This window comes from Aotus nancymaae, unplaced genomic scaffold (assembly GCF_030222135.1).
Source record: "Aotus nancymaae isolate 86718 unplaced genomic scaffold, 86718_ANA_hifiasm-v0.15.2.pri h1tg000016l, whole genome shotgun sequence".
NCBI classification, from domain to species: domain Eukaryota; kingdom Metazoa; phylum Chordata; class Mammalia; order Primates; family Aotidae; genus Aotus; species Aotus nancymaae.
The window spans coordinates 12,857,238-12,875,712 of NW_026988428.1; the positions used below are offsets into that span (position 1 = coordinate 12,857,238).

Here is an 18,475-nt window from a genome sequence, read left to right on the forward strand (position 1 = left end):
ATGGATCTATATGCCATTGGGACAGGATTATAAGACAAGAAATAAACTTTTATATGAATCAGTTTATGTTCAATTGATTTCCAACAGGAGTACATAGGCCATTCAATGGGGAAAATAATGGTATTTTCAACAAATGGTGCGAAGACAACTAGATAGCTACATGCAAAGTAATTAAGTAGCACAACTGCATCACATTACAAAAATTAACTCAAAATGGATCAAAGAACAATATTCCATTTTGGAACATTGGATCACTCCAAAAAAGAAATCCACACCCGTTAAGAGTTACTCCTCATTTCTTCCCAACTCCTGAAACCTACACGGTCACTAATTTCCTTCTTGTTTCTACAAATAGATTTTTGTTATGTTATATAAATGGAATCATACATTATTGTTTTGTGAATTACTTCTTTCACTTAGTGTGTTTTCAAAATTCATCCATGCTCTCACATGCAGCAGTACTCTATTACTTTTTATAGCCTAATAGCACTCCATTGTCTGAATATGCCACATTTTATCTATCCATTTATCAGAGAATGGAAATTTAGGTTGTTTCCACTTTTTGACTGTTATAAATAACGTTGATATAAACATTTGTGTACAAATGAACATTTGTACAATATGGACATATATTTTTACACCCCTTTGTATGTAGCTGAAAATGGAATAGATGGGACTTATGATGACTCCATGTTCAGCCTTTTGAGGAACTGTCAAATTGTTTTCTAAAGTAGTTGCAACATTTTACATTCCCAACTGCAATGTATGAAGATTCCAGTTTCTTCACATCCTTGTCAACACTTGTTATTGTCTTTTTAATAAAAAAAAAAGTACTAATTGCAATCACTGTAGTATGAAGTGATATCTCATTTGGTTTTGGTTTTGTTTTGAAACAGAGTCTTGCTCTGTTGCTCAGGCTAGAGTGCAGTGGGATGATCTTGGCTAAGTGCAACTTCAACCTCTGGGGTTCAAGTGATGCTTCCACCTCAGCCTTCTGAGTGGTTGGGACTACAGGTGTGCACCATCACACCTGACTAACTTCTGTATTTTTTGTAGAGATAGGGTTTTGCCATGTTGCCCAGGCTGGATCTTACTTTCTGCATCACCTTGGGGTTCTGAGTGTCTCTTCACTCTCTGGCCGAGAGGGCTGGGAACTGCTTTTCTGCTTTTCAGCAAAATCTAGGCCTTGTTGACAGGTGCTCTCGTGGCTCACCTCCATGTGCCAGGGGGCTGGCTATTTTTCAATGATTGCTTATCCTTTTGATGTCATATCTAAGAAAGCTTTGTATAACCTAAGGATTCTTCCAAGAGTTTTATAGCTTCAGCTCCTGGATTTTGTTCTTAGATCCACTTTGCATTAATTTTTGTTTATAATGTGATGAAGTTGTGCAACTTAATTACTTTGCATGTGGCTATGTAGTTGTCCCAGCACCATTTGTTGAAAATACTATTCTTTCTCCATTGAATGGTCTATGTACCCTTGATGAAAACCAATTGAGCATAAATTGATTCATATAAAGGTTTATTGCTGGTCTTGCAATTCTATTCCAATGATACGTAGATCTATTTTTGTTTTTATGCTAGTTCGGATAGTCTTGATTACTTTAGTTTTGTAGTAATGTCCATATAAATTTTAGAATCAGCTTGTCAATTTTTGCAAAGAATTCTGTTGGGATTTTGATAAGGGTTGTATTGAACCCATAGATTAATTTGGAAAATATTGCCATACCAACAACAAATCAATCCATACACAAGGATATTTTTCCATTTCAACATTTCTGGAACTTCCTTCAACAACATTTTTTTCTTCTTTCAACAATCTTTTCAGAATATAAATTTTGCACATCTTAAAATTAATTCCTAAATATTTTTCCTCTTTGATGCTATTGTAAGTGGGATTATTTTTCATTTCATTTTCAGTTTGTTCATTGCTAATGCGTAGAAACACAATCTATTAATGCATTTTTATTATACATGTTGTAAAATAATATATAGTTAATTAGGAGGGCAGTGATTGATTATTGAATATACTTATCATCACATTTATCTTTAATGGACTAAAATGTTGCATTTTCTCTGCAGATATGACACTACAGAAAGAAAGTCTGGAAGGAATTCCACTCCAGACCCAGAATCAGAAACCTTTGAAACCTCAGGACAATATATCACGACCCATCCACGGTCCTTTAGTTTTAAAAACCAATTTTGAGGAAGAAGAGGAAATAGATAAACAAAATGGTTAGTAGACCTTTTCTCAGGTTTATAATGCGCATTCAGAAACCTCGCGACATTTTCTACATATATGTTTAAGTATAGAGATTTATGATGAAATATATAAGGCAGATTTTGCTGAGAACATTACTTGAATTGTATTAAACAATTTTAATTCGTTATGTTCTAATTTGTTCTATCTCTAACATATTTAAGATCATTTGGGTTGGAAATTTTTTGTTGTGTGATGGTTGGGAGACATATCTGATGCTTAAATATATACAGGTGTATATATTAGTATATAGAGAGAGATACTAATAAGTTCCATTTTTTATATAAATTGTTTCTAAACCACATTGATGCACATGTTTCTATTTATATACATATGTATTAATAATATATTAGCTTCACATTTAATCCTTGAGTTGCAGAGATCTATGTAATAGTTAATAATCTATAAAGCACTGTCATCTGCATTATTCTAGGTCATCTTCACAAGAGTATGAACAGGTTTAGAACCCAGGTTTTTGCAGTTTAGTTCATCCTTTGCCTCCCATATCAACCCAGAACAGTGGTGCCAGAAAGTGTGTATATACAAGATAAACATGAAGAAAAATAAACTCTCACTCTGTCTTTGTGCTGGAATGTGTCCTTCTGTGGGTCACAGGCCACCATAGTTTCTGTGCTTAGGAATACACAGAGCTACTTATTACTGTTTCTGTGTGCTGCAGCTCCATGTCTCTCATGCCTACATCAACCTCCAAATAAACATACACCATCTCAACATTGAGTCTATACATTCAGCATCTCATTTCAAAGTACGTAATACATAGTCCTTTCTTTTCTCTTGACTCATCCTCTTTAATACTTAAAATGTAGCAACTTGAAACTATTACTAGTATGTAAAATTATTGACTTTAAACATATAAAAACATAATCTATCCATGAAAACAGTATTTGGGGTTTTTCTTTCTAGTTTAAAAATTTTCAGCTTATTTGGCTTTGGGAAAATTTAACTAGAAAAATGTATCCTATAGATGCTTCTAGTTTATGGACAAGGACTCCTGAAGAAATTGAAGAAATAAGAGCAATTGTGGAGATGTGTCATAAATCTGGTAAGAAATCAAACATTTTTTGTACTTTATAATATTTGATGTGATCAATATACTATTACTTTTGTTATGGTCGATTAGGAGAATAATACAGATTTCATACTTCTCCAGGTATTTCATCCTCGAAAAGTGTGGCCCGTATATCAGAGAAAGAGTCAGAAAAGACGTTGGAAAATGGCAGTGAATTGCAAAACGGTAAGAAATGAAAAGGTAGCATTCATAGTGATATATAAGAGATACTTGGTGTGATAGACTGAATTATTTAGTATGATGTACAGAAGAATAAATTGATAAATAATACATTGTAATTGAGAGCTAGAAAAAAGTGTTTGTATTGGATGACCCAAAGCTGCTATTAATGGGGTTATGTTATCCTAGAGAAATGACAGAATGAATAGACTTCATAACACACAATGACACTACACACTCCATGGGGTAATCCTGTAAATAATTTGCTTTTACCATTTTATTTGTCTTTGAGATAAATCACCCCTGTGAAAGAGGTCTAGATTTTTCTTTCTGAATAGAAAAGTAAGCCTAGCCCAAGAAGAAGAGATCACAGAATGACGCTAGCGGCAGGACAAAGATTATTTGGTCATTGAATGAGAGTCTTCTGTGGACAAGACTATTTCAGGGTCTGTGCTGGAGGACAAATCAACGTCTCTGTGTTTTATGGCGCTTACTTTTGGAGAATCTGATTTATTGTGGATGAACATCCACAAGATGCTGTGCAAGTCTGTTTGTAGCGAACTATTCAAACGTGCGGCGGTAGGTGGCAGCAACACACCATCAGTTGGAGAAGAGTCTGCAAGACTTGGGAGCCATATAGGGAAGGACAGATTGCAAGGCTGCACTACTCAGAGGAGAAAAAACAGAAGGAAATAAAAACAAAAGAAAAAAATAAGTTAACAATGAACATTAAAGATGGCATATTGACCGGGCGCAGTGGCTCAAGCCTGTAATCCCAGCACTTTGGGAGGCCGAGGCGGGTGGACCACGAGGTCAAGAGATCAAGACCATCCTGGTCAACATGGTGAAACCCCGTCTCTACTAAAAATACAAAAAATTAGCTGGGCATAGTGGCGCGTGCCTGTAGTCCCAGCTACTCAGGAGGCTGAGGCAGGAGAATTGCCTGAACCCAGAAGACGGAGGTTGCGGTGAGCCGAGATCGTGCCATTGCACTCCAGCCTGGGTAACAAGAGCGAAACTCTGTCTCAAAAAAAAAAAAAAAAAAAAAAGATGGCATATTATGAAGACTATTGTATGTACTTTTGCTTTGTATTATGCTTTCAAGGCTTTTATTTTTAAATAGCTTCAGTTAATTCCTATATACCCTTCACCTAGATTTCTTTCAAATGTTAGCATTTTACCATATTTGAATTTTCACTCTCTCTAAATATACAATTATAATTTTCTGAACTGTTTAAGAGAATAAGTTATAGAAATGATATCGCTTTGCTTTTACATAACTGTAGTATAAATATAAAATCACAAAATTACCACTGATAACAATATCATTTACAACCTTCTTTTCCCATACATTTTACCAATTATACCATTAATGTTCTTTATAGTAAAATTATTTATTTCCCCTGGTCTAGGATTCAATCTATAATCACACATTGCATTAGGTTGTCATCTCTCTTTTATTCTGCTTTTGTTTATTTTAGAAGAAAATTATCTAGAAGTGCATGAGGAAAGCCGAGAGTGTTATTTAATTATCAGTGCAATTAGCATTTTGTAGTGTTAATACATTTTATCTGATTGTTCCTGGTGAACAGATAAAATCAAAAGCAATATTACAAAATTCAGTATATGAGAAACATATCCATATGTTTAGTGTTGACTAAATACATACAATAGTGTTAGATAGCTTAAATTTTTTAATTGCCATTGAATAAATAATCCAAATAGGAGAATATACTCGCTTACTTCTTTGTTGACAATTACAGAATTTAAAATCATATATTTATTAATTTATTGTTTATTAGATCACTGATCAAACAACACTCGCATTAACTTGAAAGCTTTTTTACTTTCATCATGAATTCTACCATAAATTTCTTATTTAAGCATCTAATAATTTCTGGAGTGACTTTTTCTTCTTCTTATTTCTAGGAGATAGTCTTACAGTTCCGAAAAAATTTAACCAATATGAAAGACAAGGTGAAATAAAAGCATCATTGCATAGGAAACCAGGGACTGACATTGCTGCTTCTGAAAATGGAGGTGAGTTAATTTATTACTGATTGACTGAATCTATCACCACATAATAAATGTCTGAATTTTATCTTTTACAACTAATTTTTCTTTTTTTGACCATGTCATGTTTAACAGAGGGAGTTGGAGGTACGTTACAAAATCAGATGCTTTCAGAGACTAAAATCTCTACGAAATACCTTGTGTGAATTTGTGTTCAGTGTGTAAGACATTCCATTTTCCATATTTCAATGAGAAACCTGGTGTGTGTGTGTTTGTGTGTGTGTGTGTGTGGGCTCGACTCCAGACTGTAATGAATTTAGGTGTCATGTATGTGCTGTAATATACTGTAACAGAGCTGTAAATGAAAGAGGCACTTAATAAGTCATTTGAGTAAGTCTGCTTTAAAGCAGCTGTATTCAAATATATATCATGTGTGCCACCACATCACATTCTAACTGTGTATTATAGCTTAAATATTTTGGAACTGCTTTTTAGCATAAACATGTTGGAAAATCAATCCTTTGACTGAAAATTCCAGGCATTTGTTTTAAAAATATAGAGAGAGTTTGTGGGGAGATTGAAAGGTGTGGCTGGTGGGAACAATGTGCATGAAGATCAGGAAGGGAGTTGAGAGCAGGTGTCAGTAAGGACCAGTATATCTTAGGCATATTGGTGATACTTTCTGCTGTCCTGGTGTCAGCCATTTTCTTCTGTGTATGCTTTTTTCTTTTTTCTTCTGGTGCTAAAGTAATTTGATTCTTTCTTCTTATATCTGCAGCATTTTAGTCTAGCTGGCATCGTTTAGTTGCCTTGAAGTAATCAGTTTAGCTGCAAATTAGAAACACTGCTAGTTTCTCCCATCGGAGTTCCCACTGTCTATATAACCTGTATAAGTGGGATCCACGTAACCTGAGCAATTCTAATTGAACATTTTGTTGAAATATTATCAAATCCAATTGCCTTTTGGTTAATCAAAAGTTATTTTCAACAATTGATAAACTAATGATTTCATATAAAAGTAAACTTTCCTTCACATTGTGACATTAGTAATATATTCCCTACTTTGTTGGGTGTTAGAAAATGTGAGAATGTCATTATACAGTCATTAGTCTATCTACCATCCTTTTGGTGTGGTTGTTCAACCAGTTTATTACTGTAATATTGTTATAAATTACTATCATAAACTGGTTGAACAACCATACCAAAAGGATGTTACAAGAATTCCATCATCTGGCATTCTAGATTCTGGCATAGTTAGGCTTATTGATTTTCCAGGCATCATACTGTTCTCTGTGTCACTAGATAAAAGGATCTTCTGGGTATATGTATATGATAGATATATCTAAACATATTCAGACCCCTGTATTCATAAGACATCTTTGAAATGAAGGTGATCAAAAATTGAAATTATAATTAATGAGTTAGTGTTCAATTTCAAGAAAAATACTTGAGGTATTGTCTTAGTATTATTTTAATGTGTTATACACTTTAATAAAGTTCACAGATCTGGAGTGAATAGCTTGTTAAAATTTTACGTGTGTATGTATCACTATAACCACATTTATGGTACTCCAGATGGCTCCTTCCCTCCAAGTCAGTAGTCTTCTCCCAATGGTAACCACTACCCTGCTCACTCTTACTATAGGCTAATTTTGCACTTTTTGGCATTTATATAACTGGAAGTATACAGTTTGAACTCTTTTAGTTTGGATTCTTTTACTTAATGCTGTTTTTATGAGACTGATCCATTCTGTTGATTGTAGCAGTAGCCTTTTTATATTGCTGTAAATATCTACAGATAGATAGATATATGCCACATATATACACACATTTCTATATATAAGATGTATACTATATATATGTATGTATATATGAAAACATGGGCATTTCTTCTCTGTATATAGTCTATACATATACACAGAGTTGATACACACACAAACCCACACACGATTGATTCTTGTTATTCCTGGTAGCTATGTTCCATAAAGCTGACATGAACCCTGAATTAGCAAACACTGAATCATTGCTCCTTGGGCAAATACGTACACACACACATATACATACATCTCACAGAGATTATAATCTTAAATCGTAGAAATTACTCATCCTGCTATATTCTGTTTTCTTTATTTTACAAAAGAGAAAACAAAGTTTAGAAGTGTTAAGTGACTCTCCTGAGGTTCCCCCACCGACAAGCCTCAGAACTTGGATTCAGATCCCTTCCACCTCTCCCCAGAGTCAGAGCTTCTTGCACGGTGCTGTGCTGCCCACTCCTGTCTCCAGCCGTTCTCTGGTCATCTCTGTATGAACTGAAATGAGAATGCTGAGCATTGCCATTGTTAGACCTCAGCTAGAAATGTGTGGGTCTAACAACTCAAACTTTTCACCACTCTTTATACGTTTGTAAACAAATAAACAAACAAAAAACAACACACGAAAGCACCATGAGTATCGATACTGGGATTATGATGAACAATATTTCCAGTGTGGGACTATTGTTAACATTCCTTCTTGCACATGTCTTCTAAAGGCCATAAGCACTCTTTTTCTTTGAGATAAGCTTGCTCTGTATCCTAACCCACAATGAGAATTTTCAGTCCTTTAACTTTAGCCTTTCTGGTGGGGGGCTAGCGGCACATCTTTGTAGTTTTAATTTGTATTTCCCTGATGACTGATAATGTTGAGCACCTTTTCATAAACTCATTGGCCATTTTGACTTTCTCTTTTGTCTGGTGCGTTTTTATGTCTCTAGTCCATCTTAAATGTTTTTTTTTTTCTTATTGATTTCTCTAGGTAAATCTGGATACTTTCTGCCAACCTACTGTCCTGTTCACTAATTCTCTTCCTCTCTACTCTTCAATCCATATTTTAAATTCTAAATTTGTTTGACCTTTTTATTGATTTTCTACTTAAATTCTCTATCAGTTCTCTATTTTGATAATGTGCCTGTTATTTTTTCCAACTTCTTGTTTGATAACACTTGGATATCTCTCATTTTCCTCAGGTTTTTGCTCATTTGTTCTGTCTTACTATGCCCTTCTGATATTTTATTTGCTACTGAACATTATAGATAAAAATTACATGGTGTATGAATGATGTTGTTTTTTAAGAAAGAAACTTTCCTTCTGGCAGGCAGCTAGACTATCAGCTGGCCACCTTAATTGTGTGAAGGACTGGTTTTGGGCTTTATTAGGGATGATACATTATTTTTCATTTCTTTGAAGGTATAGTCCTCATTCCTAGGATATGACCCTCACCCCTACAGCATTGCTTTACTGGGTTATCAACTGAGACATGGGGTGTTCACCAAGATATCTCTACTCTGGTGAGGCTTCTGTGCCAAATTTTACCTCCCGAGCTGTATGTAGATGCTGAAATCTCTGACCAGTTTTTAACCTCCCAGATGCTGTTTTGCTTAATTCCTAGGGTTCCATTCTGTGCATGAAAAATGTGGGAGTCGGGTAATGACCTAAAGGGAGTTTTAGTTTTATGCCTATTTCAGGGAAACTTCTTTGTTGTTTTTCCTTTTTCATTTCCCCCCTCAAGTTCAAGCCAATTAGACAGTCCCAGACTTTTGGCTGTTTTTTACCTCCTTGGTGTCACTTTCTGCCTGTTATTTCCTTACATGATGAACTAGACATGCTTTCAGTGAGAAATCTGTAGTGAGTGTGGAGTGTAACGCCGTCAGGGAAGAAAACCAGGGTGAATGTGAACGTACAATTGACTCTGTGTCCCTCCATTGCTCTCAGGGACGACACGAGCATGCGTTGGGTTGTTTTCCAATCAGTGTGTTTTGGCATTTCATAATTGATTTTGGGATGAAAGTTATTCTGATAAAAGCCATTTTTGTCATGGCAGAAACCAAATTTTTTTTTTTAACGTTTTCATCACTGGTTTTGTGTAAGCTCCTTGAGGCCAGGAACTGTGTATAATCAATCGCTATAGATAAATATCTGTAGTAGAATGCCTGGCACATTATGTGTACTCAGTAAATACTTGTAGAATAAATGATGATATGTTTAAATGCATTGAATGACTGGGTGAATGTAGACATATTTATAAAATTTACAGTTAATTGGAAGTTAATTTGTTGGAACAATTAACCATATCTTACAGGGTAACCTCAAACAATAAGAAGCATACCTTCTTACATTTAGTTACACAACATGAAATGGTGGCTTTTCTTTGAGTTGGGGAAACCCAACATGATGGAGTTTGTGAGGGGAAGATATAGTGGGTTTTTTGGCCAAATGTTTCACAACAATTTAGGAGTTTTCACTAGACGGTAAACTCACATTGGATTATTAGAAGTAGTATGGAAAGATAATTAAATGAGATTTAAAGTACTCAGTAGCGGGTCTGATACCTAGAAAATTACTCCATGAATGGCAAATATTATTATACTAGTTTCGCTGATTTCTCCACAACTTAGTTCACATTTGGGTGTCATTTTTAAATAAGGTTATTTGACATAAATATATATATATATATATTTATATACATATATATTTACATTTATATATATATATATTTTTTTTTGAGATGGAGTTTCGCTCTTGTTACCCAGGCTGGACTGCAATGGCGCGATCTCGGCTCACCGCAACCTCGGCCTCCTGGGTTCAGGCAATTCTCCTGCCTCAGCCTCCGGAGTTGCTGGGATTACAGGCACGCGCCACCATGCCCAGTTAATTTTTTGTATTTTTAGTAGAGACGGGGTTTCACCATGTTGACCAGGATGGTCTCGATCTCTTGACCTCCTGATCTACCCGCCTTGGCCTCCCAAAGTGCTGGGATTATTGGCATGAGCCACTGCGTCCGGCTGACATAAATATTTTATGCTAAGAAATGGTAACTTTTACGGTAAAGGAATTTGGAATTTTGTATGTAATATTTAAAGCAACTATGAATATTTATCCTGGAAAATAGAAGACCTTGGGGAAACATGAAAACTGCTTTAAGATATCTGAAGATTTTATATGGAAGATAAATTACATTTACTTTAAGTATCTCTAAAGGGTGGGACTAACGATTATTATAAATTAAGGAAAATTTTGTTGACTCTGTGAATTTTCTTGCAATTATTTATATGTAAGTTTACATACTGTGTATTCATATACATATATATTGATACACATATATTAATCTAAACATATAAATGTATGGAGACAGGTATGGTATCACTGAGAAGTGTCCAAACAAAGGTGGACAAAAGGGGTGTTGTAGAAAATATTCCTGTATTGAAAGGTAGTTTGTATCACTTTCTGCCATCATTGCCACTGACAGTAAGGTTTTGTCATAGGAGGTGACTGTTATGTTCCACAGAGGAACATGTTTCTTGGAAGGAAGAAAAAGAAAGCTTTAATAAAAGACAAAGAAATCACCATATCAAAATGTTCAAATACTAAAGGTAATGAATTATTATATAATTTTGATTCATTTGTAATTTGGCTAGACGAGTTAAAGATAAGGTTGCTCGTTATAAAAACCAGTATAAGAGGAATGGTAATAAATCCACATATACACTGAATAGGAATCAAGAGCTCTAAGGTTCCAGTCCTGGCTCTGTCCATAATTGTATGACCATGACAATTTTTCCTTATCTGAAAAATAGCCTGTTGAACTGTATAATTTCTAGGAGTATTGCTAGTTCTAAAGTTACTGGCTCTCTTAAATGGTAATACCAATTCCTTTAATGTATAATATCAGTGTAAATGAATTTTCTTAGAAAATATTGTGAAAATTTTAAAGAGTTTAATCTTGAAAAGACTTGTATATTTTATACTTGTTGCTAACCCTAGTCTGTGAATAATCAAGACATGTGATAAAATATATCCACTATAGTTTTACACTACCTTTAACTGTGCTTAGAATCCACCATGTGGTGTCTCTCTGCTGAGTGCCCCTCAGTCACAGACCAAAAATACAGCTGTCCTGTAATTAGGGAGCTTCACATACCCTCAATCAAAATGCAAACCCATTTTATCTACTATCTCTACCATTAAATATTCTCAAGCATAAGAAAGGGAACTAGTGATCCAATTATTTCTGCGGAAAATTGTAAATCTTTCTCTCATTTTATCACATAAAGATGGAAAGGTTTTGCCCAATCCATCAAAGAAACTCTTAAAGCTATACTAATATAGTAGCTGCCAGCTATGTATGACTGTTTAAGTTAAAGTTGAATGAAATAAAAAATCAGTTTTTCATTGGCACTAGCCACATTCCATGTACTCAGTAGTCACAGGAGGCTAATGGCTGCCATATTGAACAGCACAGATTTAGAACATTTTCATCATTGTGGAAAGCCCTACCAAGGAGTTCTGCTCCAAAGCATGTAACAAGAAGTTAGTTCTGCTTCAAAGCATATGACAAGTTAAAGTTGTTACATTTAAAATATGTTCAGAACCCCAACTTAAATGGGACCATTCATCATAAAAATTTAAAACCTTTTAAAACTTTTGTATGGAGATATTAAAAATATTGCCACATTTTTAAATTTACATATTGAAAATAATGGCTATAGTTTCAGAGTTTTGTTTTGTTACTGATGACATTTGGAAATCCATGTGGCAACTAGGGAATGTTAATGATGCTTTCCTCACAATTAATAAACATATATATCATTTTAAAGAACTGTTCCCATCATGTAATGTTTGAATAGTGAAATACCAACTGAAATTTTTTTAAAAACTAATATTGACGTTTTATTTTCTTAATTTCCTTTAAAAGATAACAAGGACAGTGCTCATCCAAAGCATTCCCTAACTACCCGACCAGTACCTACAACGCATGTATTAAATGCTACTGAGAATATCAATATGAAGTGCAGAGAGGATCCCTCTTCAAGTAAGACATTAGCTCTATCACTTTTTGGCCTTATATATATTTGTCTTGCCATGGATTTGTATTGGTTATTTAAAACAGAATTTTTAAAAAGAAAGGAAAAAAAAGTTTCAAAATTATTCAGAAGTAAGAATTAAAGACACAATATCCTCTACTAACTGACAATGAACTGTGATGTAGGTCCTAGTGCATTATATGCTTTCCCACTAGTTTAAATTTGGGTCTTAAAATTAATAATATACTACCTTTTTGGAAGATTCACTAGCATATCATTTTAAATTTCACCCATAGTGGAATAATGCATTGACAGCTTTTTATGACATTTTGGATTATTTTTTATTAGTTTGGCTTCTCCTTGACATTCAGTTCAATGAACTACTTCTCTTGATACAGTGAAGACTTGTGAATCTTCCTGATCCCTTCCCTTCTTTCTTTTGTTCCTTATTTTATGTATTGAACCCCTAAAATATTCTTGGATCGCAGCCTGACACTGATAGGAATAATTGTGATTTGCCTCCAAGGAGCCCAGTTTAGTAGCACTTGTTAAAAATATGGATTCCAAATCATTGGACTGGCAGCTTGGGAGTAGGGCAGGGCCATGATGTTTGAGGAAGGGACAGTGAATCAGATCTTTATTGAGGGCTTAAAGCTTAAACTGAGAGAGCACAGAAAGATGTATTAGTCTACTGTAGAAAACTAGTATAATCTACACTGCACATTTGGTGATCAGTTTCTCTGTGCAGTGGTCACTTGTGATTTTTCAGAAGCCCCGCACAGTGAAGTGAGAGAATGCCCCCTCTACAAAATTGTTTGAGAATTCTCTGGAAATATGTACCATAGAAATTCCTGAAAAACTGAGAATACATATAAAATTTTGGATGTGAAAATATGCAAATAAAAAGTGAAAATTTAATATTCTTAGAAGTTACAAATTCTGATTACTTAATCGTGACCAAACTCTCTGTACACCCAACTTAACACCTTAAAAGAATAAGGTAAAATTCACTGAAAGTATTTTACGTTAATCCAACTTCTTAAGAAGTAGTAGTTTTGGCTAAAAAGTACAAAAAGATTCATGTTGAAAGTAATGATTCTAAAACTACTTAATAATAGCATTATAATGATATTTATAACTATATTTTGAATGCAATTTTATGTTCCTTTAAAAGAATCCACACATTCGTTTGGAGAAAAGTATTTTTCTTTGAGGAAAGCTACTTATTGAAGGTTATCTCATCAAACTACTTCCAAGTTAGATTTTTTTGGTACTTAAAAATAAATCACCTTTTTTTCTAAAAAGTAAAGTATTAGGGTAGTACATTTATCTTTTACTCTTGCTTGACATGTGAATGCACAGATATGTAATTATCACCCACAGTAATTTCAAAGATAAAAGCATCTCTTAAAAAAACTGTAAAATTTGTATCTTTTCTAAGTGAACGATGTCCAGCCGAGGAAGCCTCATTTTAAAGGTGGGAAAAAAACAAAATGGATTTATGATGAACCAAAGAACTTTCCTGGCTCTGGAATGCAGAGAGGTAAAGTGTCCATACATTTGATATTTCTAAATTGTAATTTTAAAAGAGAGTAAATATCAGATATCTTCTACCTGAAAAACAAATTAGTGTCATGTGACATAGATGTTACTTTAGGTGTCAACTCAACTCTAAACTTTATTATTTTGGCTTCCATTATGCCATCAAGCACTTACAGTGCAATATGTTATTTATGGGTGTGAAACCAGCCTGTGTTTTATTCCTCACTCCCTCCTGCCTTTCGTTACAGCAGTACAGACCCCAGGTCCCCAAAATAAAATGAGTTACCATCGCAATAATAAAAATCGAAATACTGAGAACGCATCTTATGTTCACGTTGAAAGAGATGCCGTCAGGAGTGTCTCGTTGAATGCACCTCCCCGCAGCAGGCCCACACAGGGGTCCTACAATGAAGTCCATGTTAACAAGGAACCCAAACCCAACGTCAGTCCAGGTGAGAGGTCCTTTCTTGATGTGGTTTACTTTTGTCTGTGGTTGGCATTCCCATGGAATTTTCTGATGGCTTGGCTAATCTTCACTGCTACCTACTCCCCTCTTCTTTTTCCTGGCCATCACCACCATAGAAACTAGTGAGAAGATTTCTTCCATGTGCACTCCTGCACGTGATTTAAGGGATGTGGAAGAAAACTCACGTTGTGAGTGCAATGAGTTCACATTGCACCTCCGTAGAGGGTTTTTCTTCTTCTTTTATCAGAGCACTGCACTTTATTCCCCCTGGACAGCTTCATGCCACTCTGGAGCATTGTTTTTAAATGGCTGACATTTTCTTGTTCCATTAACTACATCGTTCAGTTATCACCATCAGACTAGTGCCTTGCCATTTCTGTAGGCCGTCATGATTATTTTCTGAAAGGGTTAGTTTGGGGATTAACTGCCATATTTTTGACAACCTCTCATCCCTCTCACCATGTATAGATTTCATCATTTCATCATGTAATAGGCAAAGTCATAGTATATGTCTGGAAGTACAAGGCTACCAGGGAGAAGAGAACCAAATCTCTTTTTCTTCCTGTTTCTCAGATGGATTTTGCTCTTTTGAAGTTGAGTTTCATTTCTTTCAACTTAACAAACTGCTGCTCAATTCTGTATGATTTCATGTTTGTATTTTTCCTTGTTCATGGTCTGATTAGTGGAGTTCTGAATATTTTGTGCTTTTGGAAGCATAAGACTATATCTTTCTTAGTTTCTTTTATAATTTAAGAAATATATACACCTACTATGTACCCACAAACAAAATGTTTTTATATACCTGCTATGTACCCACACAAAATGTTTATATACACTTACTACGTACCCATAAACATTTTGTGTTTGTGAGTACGTAGTAGGTGTATATAAACATGTTGTTTATGGGTACATAGTAGGTGTTTCTTATACAATTTAAATAGACATTTGCATTATTTGAGTTATTTTTCTCTTTTCTTTAGAATGATATAGGAATGTGTATATGTAAATCAGGATATTCTTAGGTGAAACTGGCTTTTAATTTTATTTATTATTATTATTTTATTTATTGTTATTATTGCTAAACTGCAAGTGGATGGCTGTGAAGAATACAATGAGTACTAGAACAGTTGTCGATGTCTAGATTTGTATGAAGGTGCCAGAGTTTATACTCTGTATTGCTTTTGCACCATTAGCGCAAATGTCAACACAAGAGAAAAGCAAATTATTGGTATTGTGGATCATGTTTGAGAATACAGCTGCATAGTAATATTTGAAAACACAAATATAACATTGTTAGATAGTATTAGAAATGTAGCTATGTCAGAGAAAAATAAGTATTGAAGGACCAGGTCAGGATATAAATGCTTTGGCTGTCTGGGATAGTGAGTTCACTACTTCATCATGCTACTTAGTGCAACCATGGAAGTCACTTCATGGAAGGACACAGGACTTGGGCTGTACCTTCAAAGTTTCACAGTTTTTAAATAAAAGCTCAAACAGACACTAGCAGAACTTATGTAAAACTATGATTAAGCCATGCAGTGAAAATTTTTATTACGTTTAGATATCATACTCTCCTGTATCTTACCTTTATTTGAAGCACTGAACAGCCAATTAATAATCTGTAACCATGTTCACTTATAACTTAAATTGTCTTAATAAACTCACTTGTATCCCTGATGCCTTAGCTTTGAAATGGTAAAATAAATTCCTTAGAGAATAGCTTCACCCCGAGATGTTTATAACTTTGAAACACCCTTGGAATATGATTTTAAAGTTCTAAAATATTTAATCCTGAATTCTTTTCCCTCAGACAAATATATATCAACATCATATAATGGTTCAGCCTGGCCAAAACGAATTCCTTCTTCAAAAACTTATTCAAAACGTGAGAAGATATATACAGGTAACTATTTATAAGTGGTTTTAATGTATTATGCAGTTCTGAAAATGAATAAGTTTTTAAGTGCAAGGAATATTTTAGAAAACATGAAGATAAATAAAAATGTCAAGATATATATGCACATTTAATTACTTGGAGTTTAGTAGTTATCATGTCTACTAGTAATTTAATTCGACTGTTTTGCTGTGTTCCTCTTTGCCTATTTTTACGTTGTTACCAGAAAAGGTTTTTATACAGTTCTCTCCTGGGCAACAAACAGTAATTGCAGCAAGTATGTAATATGTTAGATGAATTTTTGGCTGTGCTACAAAGCAAATACATTAAACTGTGTCTTAACACAAGACATTAAGGCTCTGCTATATCTACCATAGACAAATTGGCTGGTACAGGCTGACAGGACATCCAAGATATTTTATTTACATGTTTCTAAACCATGGAATTTTAAAAGACAACATAATCCCTCTGGTTATTATCTCTAAGTTTAAAAGCCAACAGCTGCTAAACCAATTGAGAATGCTAAGAAAACATAATTTTGTTTATATTTACCATAAGAATTCCCTAGACATTTTCTGAGTACAATTGATGTTTTCTTTGCAAGCCTGGTAGGCACTTCTTCTTTCTCCTATGGTATACATTAGAGGTTAGTGTACTCTCTTAGACAAACTGTTTTTTATTTTTTCTTAAATTTGCTGAAGAAAATTTTGTTCCAAACACAGTAGCTAGCTTGAACATGGAAATTGCTCATCTTTTCTTGGCTAGTTGCCATTTTATTCTGTAGTGAACAATTGAATGGAATCACTTGATAATTATTTATTCTCAGTCAGTGTCCAGTGATGCCTTTGACAACTGATTTGGCCACTTTAAACGAAACTTTGGTCAGCTTTCTTTAGAATGTCTAGCCTATGTATTTATGACCTGCCTTTTATGTGAAGTCTTGAAAAGCCACTTGCTAATAAATTGTTTTTAAATAGTTTAATAAATATTTTACTTGAATATTTGAGTCAGTACACACAGGCTAATTTGCGTGCGTGTATATTTCAGAAAAGAAGAAGACAATTTATAATGGTTATAAGGGTAAAAGTTCTTCAACTTAGTTCTTTCCTCTCTGGGGAAGAAAGAGAGGGCTTAAGGAAATGCCACAGCACACCGAATGGTAGCCCCTGGGATAATTTGTGTTGGTTGGGAGATTCTTTATCCTGACTACATACTGCATCCATTCTCATCCAAGGACCAAAGAGTATCCAAACCTACAAAAAAATAAAAGCAGGAACTCAAATATTTGTTCTTCAGGCTTAACATTTGTTAGTCATGTTTAAGACCTCCACAACTTGCTTTATAGGACCGTGTAAACTTGCAGTTTCATTACGGCTTTTAAAAAACGAAGTGGAGGTATAAGAAATAAGAAAATCACATACCCAGTGTTAGGGCTAGAATAATCTGTTAAGCGTGCTCCATATGGCAGTGCTATACTGAGCACTTTTCATGCCTAATTTTATTTAATCATCATAAAAACTGGCCAAATAGGTATAGTCTCCTGGCTTAACAGATAAAGAAAATGAGGTGTAGAGGCCAAATATCTTAGGCAATATAAAACTTCTCATAAGTGGCAGTTTCTGACTTTAAACATAGTTCTGTCTGACTCTAAAAGCGTCTCACAAAAAAATTAGACATGACATTTAAAGTATACTCCAGTGCTTTTTGTCATTTGAATGACCATGCATCAGACCTCCTGATCTGGCTTCTGCCTTCTGAGGGGCTAATTCTATCCCATCCTACCCCATAGACTTCTTTTCAAAGCTATTAAAGTTCTTCATATTTAGTAGAAGACTCCCTTTCCCTTTTAATTTACAGTATAGAGTGAGATATTATAGCACTTCTGAGTTATGTGTACTTCCATTAAATAAGGTTTCTTTTCTCTTTCTCAATATATATTTCCCTCTTTTCTGAAACATGTTCCCTTACATTACATGAAGCTCAGAAGCCCAGGTACCCCATCTGATGTTTGTCTCACCCCCATGCTCTCGATTCTGGCTCCACATTAGAATTAACTGGTGAGCTTAAAACAACAACCACCAAAAACCAAAACAGTTCTCAGTCACCACTTAGACCACCAGTGAAACTGATGCTTCATTATACTTTTGTTTCCTCCCCAACTTTCTGAGACATTTTTTAACTTACAAGATAGTTTACTATTCTTTAAT

General features: G+C 34.5%; 1 pseudogene; it reads left to right on the plus strand.

The window, feature by feature from the left end:
- Positions 1 to 17,669, plus strand: part of LOC135275231 (uncharacterized protein C12orf50 homolog) — a 65,971-nt pseudogene extending 48,302 nt beyond the window's left edge.
- Positions 17,670 to 18,475: the final 806 nt, after the last annotated feature.